The sequence below is a fragment of the Pteropus alecto genome, unplaced genomic scaffold, assembly GCF_000325575.1.
Source record: "Pteropus alecto unplaced genomic scaffold, ASM32557v1 scaffold75, whole genome shotgun sequence".
Taxonomy (NCBI): Eukaryota; Metazoa; Chordata; class Mammalia; order Chiroptera; family Pteropodidae; genus Pteropus; species Pteropus alecto.
This window is the reverse complement of record NW_006440638.1, coordinates 19776423-19783603: the sequence shown is the minus strand read 5'-3', so window position 1 is coordinate 19783603 and position 7181 is coordinate 19776423. Positions and strand designations below refer to the sequence as shown.

The following is a 7181-nucleotide window of genomic DNA, read 5'->3' as shown; positions in this document are numbered from 1 at the left end:
ACTTTCTAAAAACAATTTCCAGTGCTACACCCACAGATTTTTTTTCAAGGAATGATAGGTACTTTTTCAAATAAATAAACAAACAAATAAACTTGTACACCTTTGAATAAGGTATAGAAAGGTAATATATTACAAAAAGAGGTGACTGTATAAAATAAACTAAAATTAAAAGAGGAAGGACAATAGGAGAATTCTTAGATGAACACACAGCTTTCAAGTAGAATACTCTCTAGAATGGAGCATGGCATAGACAAGTTATGGAATAATTTTCTAGATTCCCCTACCTATATCTTTGGTTCTAGTTGAAATGTCTCCTCCACGTTCATTCATCTCTACTCTTTTGTTATGTATGTAGGTTTCAGTATGACTTCACCTAACATTGTGCTGGAAACTCAATAAATAAAGCTATTACTTCTTGATTATTCATAACATTCCATACCTAGGTCTCATCACTTCCTAAAATAAAAATAATCTCTTACAATGGTCTGGAGGTCCAGAGCCTACAAAGTACTTTTTGCCAATCTGATTCCACTCAATCCTCACAGTAGCCCCCTGGCTTAGACAGAATGAAGATCATTCATTCCCTTTTTATGGATAAGTAGCTCGAACTGCAAAGTATTTTGTAGCTTGCTAGGGACAAGAGAGCTAGGCTCCATCTCAGGTCACTTGATTCTCTATTCTCTGTTCTATCCCTTTGGCTACAAAGCTTCTCCCTAGGGACACTCCTCAGATGTTGTCCACTTCTGCCTGGGACTATCATACAGGCCTTGCATATCCACAAAGGAATGTGATCTATATAGTAGCATTCTATCAACTGCCATCGCAGGCAGCACCTGTTCTTCCCATAATGGCATAATTTTTTGTGTCTCACTTCTGTTGTCCAAGCCAAGCCTAGTGTCCAAATCGTGATTCATTTGAACCTAGACCTCAGACATGGTCAGTAGGACGGGTACTATCTTGCCATCATGCCCCAACTCTTTCAACTTAACTCTGTCTAGGAGAGCAGTTTTGTGCCTGCCTCCTCACCAGAACCGACCAACAATAATACACACAGGTCCTGCTGTAATTAAGTATTGATTTCATGTAACGTGTGTACACAGAGGAAGCTCATCTCATTTGTGGGCTGCTGTTATCTGTCGGTAGAACAAAATGTGTGATTATCAGTGGAGATCCCATGGCTATCTATGGCGAACTGTAACCTCTAATCCATCTAATTGTAGTGACATTACGGTACGCCATTCCAGAGTGAACCATTTGTCTTAACATAGCCTCTGCTGCTCTCGGCCTGTTTTTGTCTCCAGAAATAGCTGCACATATTTTTCATTGCAGCTCCTTCTTAGTTCCAATTTGGCCCTGCCAGAATGGAGAGTAGCAAAGTCCATTTACTATAACGTAACATGGCTGTTATTTCAAATAAATGGAGCACTAGGTATTATTTGTTTTCTGCTTTCTTTGTAGTGGTCACAGCTCCCGGCATTATTCTTCTAACCTTGCTATTCCCAAGAGAACAGGAAAAGAAATTTTGGATAGAAACAAGGTTCACATCATTAACATCATCAGAAAATGCTGGTAAGTTCCTGAGTCCCCCTTCACCTTCATGCAGCATTCACGGGCCCTGGGTTGAGCTGAGATTGCTCTGCTCCATAGATTTGATGAGGTAGGTATACTGGGGTGAGAACCCCTGATGCCTATGACAGGAATGAGAGTCCGAGTAACTGAGACCCAGGTCTATCTCAATTGTATGATTATTCTTTTCATTTGACAGCTTCATCTCTACTGAGCCACTGGCTGGCTGTCTTGATTAGGAAATTTCTCCTAACAGTGGAATGGAGGTTTCTAAATAAAGATATGAGCTCTTTGTGTGTCTTTGCTTGTTTGGAGTTTTCTATTGTGGGGTGGGAGATTGGATGGAATAGATTGCATAGGTGGTGCCTTCCCTTCTTGCTCAAATTATGGGCCTTGGGTATCAGGAGATGAACCAATTTAAAAAAGTCTTGTTTCTACGGCTGGTACACTCTCCCTTAACACAGAAGTTTTATCTTTTACCTGCTGCTACTTAAAGTTACTTTCATGAGGTGTTTCTTTCCTGTTGCCATGTAAAGGGATTAAAAATAACATTGTAGACAGATTGGTGTTAGAGGGGGAAATTTCCAGTTCTGTGCATCATTACGGGTCATGTTTTAGGAGCTCACATTGAAGTCCTCAAGCTCCATTTTAAATGTCACTTTATCAGAGCCCATTCACCTGGATGAGCTAAGAGTCCTGAACTAGGGAATGACAAGTAATTGCCAATCACACTGTAGAGGTGTTAGTTGCATCTTAAATATATTACTTAGGAATCTGGTGAATGAGCCAGAAACAAAATAACAGTCTTCCTTAATATCCTCCACTCATTTAGCAGGGGTCTTTAAGGGATCATATCAACAATAATATTGCACAAATCATAAATGTTTCTTTTGGTACTTTTTTAGGTGGGAAATGGAGGGTCACTGGAGGACAAAGTATAGACGTTGGAGTCAGAAGAATTGAGTTCTGACTTCCCAGCTCTTTGATATCGAACAAATAAAGTACTCATCCTCTCAGAGCTTCAGTCTTGACATCTATGTAATATGAGCATAACAGGGATCTTGTAGGTCATAAAGAGTAAGTACGCAACACTCAAAAAGTTATCTAGCTCAGCTCATGACACGTAGTAGACACCGAAGCATCCTGCCATCATGCTACCTAGTCCACTGGGTGAATGTCATCTGAGTTAATTACAGCTCTAACTGTACAGACCTTTATAAAGTTTAGTTGTGTTTCTTTCATACAGTCATTTGAACTGTCTACAGAATGTTCATAAGACAATACCTAGACCACACCTGGACTATTCAAAAATGTCCTGAGTGATTGTTTCAAAGGGCCCATCCAGAGGTGAGTGATGAGTCTAGTAAAATTCTGTGATATGCTTAAGAATCATCTGGGCACTTGCTAAATATGGGCAGATTCGAGGGCCTTCTCTCATAAAATCTGATTCAGTTGGTTTGAATGAGGGGCCCCTGAAAGTTGCATGATTAATGTGTTCCTTAGATGATGATAATGTTTTTGGACCACACTTCAAGAAATATTGACAGAAATGTCAACAGAAGAACAGCTAGGGATCTGAGATTGTCATCTGGGAAAGGTCCACTCATGGAGAACAAGACAGCAGCCTTCCAATTGCCAGATAAATTATATAGGTAAAATGTGATTTGTTCTGGTGCCCCAGGAGTCCAAACGAAACCTGATAGGAAGAAATTCCAGGGAAGAAAATTTCAACTTACTATAACTTAAAATTTCAGCTTAGTTTAAGTATTTTCTAAGAATTAAAGCTATCTAAGAGTGAAATATATTGCCTCCAGGGGTAGTGAGTCCTATAGCCTAGGAAGAATTCTGAGTGGCTTCTGGAAATTTTATATAGAAGAAATCAGCTCATATTCTTATTCCCTATGGCACGCAATTACTTTTATTATAATTGTTTGCCTATTGGTCTAGTGCATTCACTCTTACAATTATTTATTAACCATGCTCTTGGTACTTGATTCTCTAAAAATGAAGTACAAAAGTACTGCACGGATCCAGGCAAAGGTATAATCTTAGTAGGTGCTGTTGTCAGGAATGGAGAAGCTGGTTCTCAGTTTCAATATGGGAGAAGGTAATAGGCATTATTTGGCACTGAGAAGTGAGGAAGGGGTTATCCACTGCGGAAAAGAGGTAGTAAGTAGACTAGTTTTGCTTTGAGAAGAAAAGGTTCTTTTGTACTAGCATTTAATAGGTTAATTTGCTGAAACTTTCATTTTCTTCCAAATGGGTATCAACTTTTCTCTTTCTCTTAAGAGCTATGAAATTCCAATTGTCTCTTAGAAAATGGATTGCTAAACACTTGCTTTTCTTGGCTCCACATGCATGATTACTGCTCTCCTTAAATTTGTGGACATCCTAATGTATATAAGATGTTCCCCTCCTGCTATTTTTTCAAAAACCTCTCACAAAGGAAGAGAAGAAAGCTCATCAATGGAAAATGGTATTTGCAGCAAAACAACACCAACAGCTGGCTTCACTCTCAGGGGAGAACTCTGCACCTCATCCTTGTGGAAGATGCTCTTTCTTGATTTTCTACAAACTTGTATGAGGAATATTGTATTGAGTCAATCAGTAGACATTGATAATTTCCCTCCTTCCAGGTTTTCAAATAATAACACCACATTCTAGAGTCAAGACCCAGATTCTGTTTTAAAGCTAGAAGCTGGCCACTCACACCAAGATGGCATTAGAGGTTTTTAGAGTTGAGACAACCAAGCGACACTTTGTTAAAAGCTTATATGGGCCAATTATTAGACCTACAGAGTTTTATAATCAGCTGACCTAAGAAATCTTGTTAAACCACATGTGCAGGTTCATGTGAAATTGTGCCTCAATTTGATTGTTCTTTGTTGCACCTTCTCTCCTCTTTCTACCTTCTTGATAGTTGCTATTTATTTGGTACTTTAAAATTTTTCTTCTTATTGACTTATAGATCCATCACAAAAAATGTCATAAAGATACCTTGATCAATAATATGTTCAGAGTTTCTTAAAATCCTAATATGTATTGAGACTGTCTAAAAGGCCTAGTTTTGGAAGTTGCCATCAGCAGCAGATTTTGCTGAATAGCACTATATGTGTTTAATAATAAAGTTTTCTTTTTTTATAAACTATTTCTTGTGGAACTATATTCTGTGATGCCGAGGTTACAAAAAAATATCATTTTTCTGTTACTGTTAGTGTTTTTCAGGTACCCATTTTTAAGTGGATGCACTTTGGAAACCTAGGTGATTATCTACATCAGAAAAACACCTTATCCTGGGCCCCATCGGGTGACTTGGACAAAGCAATGCAATTTAGATAGGGGAAATGGTACGTATTACGTTTTCGAAGAGCCAGCTTCCAATAATAACCATCTGACCCTTGTGATCCTAGGTTTTCAATTTTCCTTTTAAAGAATGCAACAAACAATACTGCCAAAGCATATTTTCTGTCGAGTGTTCATGGATTTGCGAGTTGCTGGGCAAATTTTTCCGTCTTCAGTATTAGAAGACACAAACATCAAACACTTACTTTTCTCTTACAGTAGCTTCTCATGCAATTGTCTCATGGCATATGCTAAATTCTGGTTTGTGTCTGAGAAGAAACTCCCCATATGTGAATACAGGGAAATAAGGGTATGATTTTAACCTTTTTCTAGGTTTTGTTTTGTTTTGGTCTTTTTGACTTGAGTATGAGCTCAATGTCTGCTAATTAAAAGAATAAACAGAGCAGCCCATTGCTAACACCAAAACACATTTATTGAGTGCCTACCTTTTGCCTATCCTTTTGCTATACTCTATTCTGAGACAACTTAAACAACATATCCTATTTAAGAGATATTTTAATAAACTAGCAGTTTGGAAATTCCTGATAGGAGGTAGGTGTGATATTCAGTGTAGCTTCAACTGCCAAGTAAGCCGTCGACCTGAAAATGTCTATGCGGAAAGATGATTAATTTAAAAAATAATTTCTAAGAAATACCCTGTATCTTTGTACAATTCCTTGGTCTCCAGGGAAAGAAGTCCAGATAACTTGAGTGTTATTTGGCCTGGTAAAAATGTACAACCGAATTCTGATCTCAATTCCTGCTTCTCCTTCCTTTTCCCTTCTTTCTAAATTAAAGAGCAGTTTAACATTAGCAAGGGTGTTGTATTAGTTTCCTATTACTGCATAACAATTACCCCCAAACGTAGTTGATTAAAACAACCAACATTTATTATCTCTCAATTTTAAGCTAAGTAGTCTGGCTCAGAGTCTCTCATGAGGTTGTGGTTAGAAGGCCAGTAGGGCTACATTGTCTGAAGGCTTGACCAGGACTGGAAGGTCAACTTTCAAGATGGCTCACTCGCTTGACTCTTAGCAGGAGGCCTCACTTCCTTTCTATGTGAGCCTTTCCACAATGTCCTTAGGACATGGAAGCTGGCTTTCTCCAGAGGGAGTGATTCAAGGGACAGTAAGAGCAAGAGGGAGGAGAAAGAGAGAACAGGAACCACAGTGGCTTTTATAAATTAGTTTTCAAAATCATACAACTGTCTCTTCCTCTTTGTTCTGTTTGTTAGAAGTGAGTCACTAAGCCCAGCTCACATTCAAAGGAAGAGAATTAGACTTCACATCTTGGAGGGAGGAGTATCAAAGAATTTGGGAACACACGTTAAAACTACCATAGTTGTCCTTATCATTTAGAATTTCCAAAGAGTTTCCAAACACTGTTTCTTCGAGAGTTCTCAGTGATAGTGGTGTCTTTCTCCCCTACCATTAAAGTGCAGGGTCTCTTGCTCTAGAAGAACCATAGTAAATTATCAGTCATTTGCATAAATCTCTGCTTCCAACTGCTGTCCTATTATATTCTGGGTAGAGTTTGTTCTTGCCCGTGGAGAAATGATAATGTGCTGAAACATTCTGCTGTACTCAAACAGAGCACTTCCCTGTGATTTTAAGACTTCCCATCATCATATTTTCATTATCATGAGGATGGTATCACAGAAGAGCAAGTATAAGTGGACTGACATTTATTTTGTGAGCATTGAGGAGAGAGACACGTTTCTCTAACTTTGTGGTTCTCCTTGGTAAGACAAATTTAAACAGATCACATGTTCATAAATTAAGTTTAAAAAAGAGCATTAGCATATACTGAAGTAGAAGGTAGGATAGTAATAAGGCTGTTTGTTTATATTTACCTTTGAGAAACTCTAAGTATTTCTAAGGTATTAACTTAGAGACATGTTAGTGAGAAAAGTAGTGGTCTGGAGGTTCTTTTTTTCTTTTCTAAAAAACTTTTATATTAACATACAGTAAAACTTCCATTTTTGGTAAACAGATCTATGAATTATAACATATATATAGATTCTTGTAACCACTACCACAATTGAAATACCAAGCTATTTCATCACCCTCTAAAATCTCCCTCTTGCTATTCCTTCATAGTCATATCTCTTCCCATTCTTAAGTCATTTCAACTTCTGATCTTTTTTCTATCACTGTAGCTTTGTCTTTTTGAGAATGCCACCTAAATGGATTTATATATATGTAACCTTTTGAGACTAAGTTCTTTCATTCAGCACAATGCTTTTGAGATTAATCCAAGGTGCTGTGAGTATC

At 38.0% G+C, this 7181-nt stretch overlaps 1 non-coding gene across 1 annotated transcript; it reads right to left on the bottom strand.

The window, feature by feature from the left end:
• Window positions 1–3975: 3975 nt before the first annotated feature.
• On the bottom strand, window positions 3976–4193 carry LOC112484479. Its single transcript, XR_003048019.1, has one exon. It is a non-coding gene; the product is annotated as a small nucleolar RNA U3 (small nucleolar RNA).
• Between the last annotated feature and the right edge of the window lie 2988 nt (window positions 4194–7181).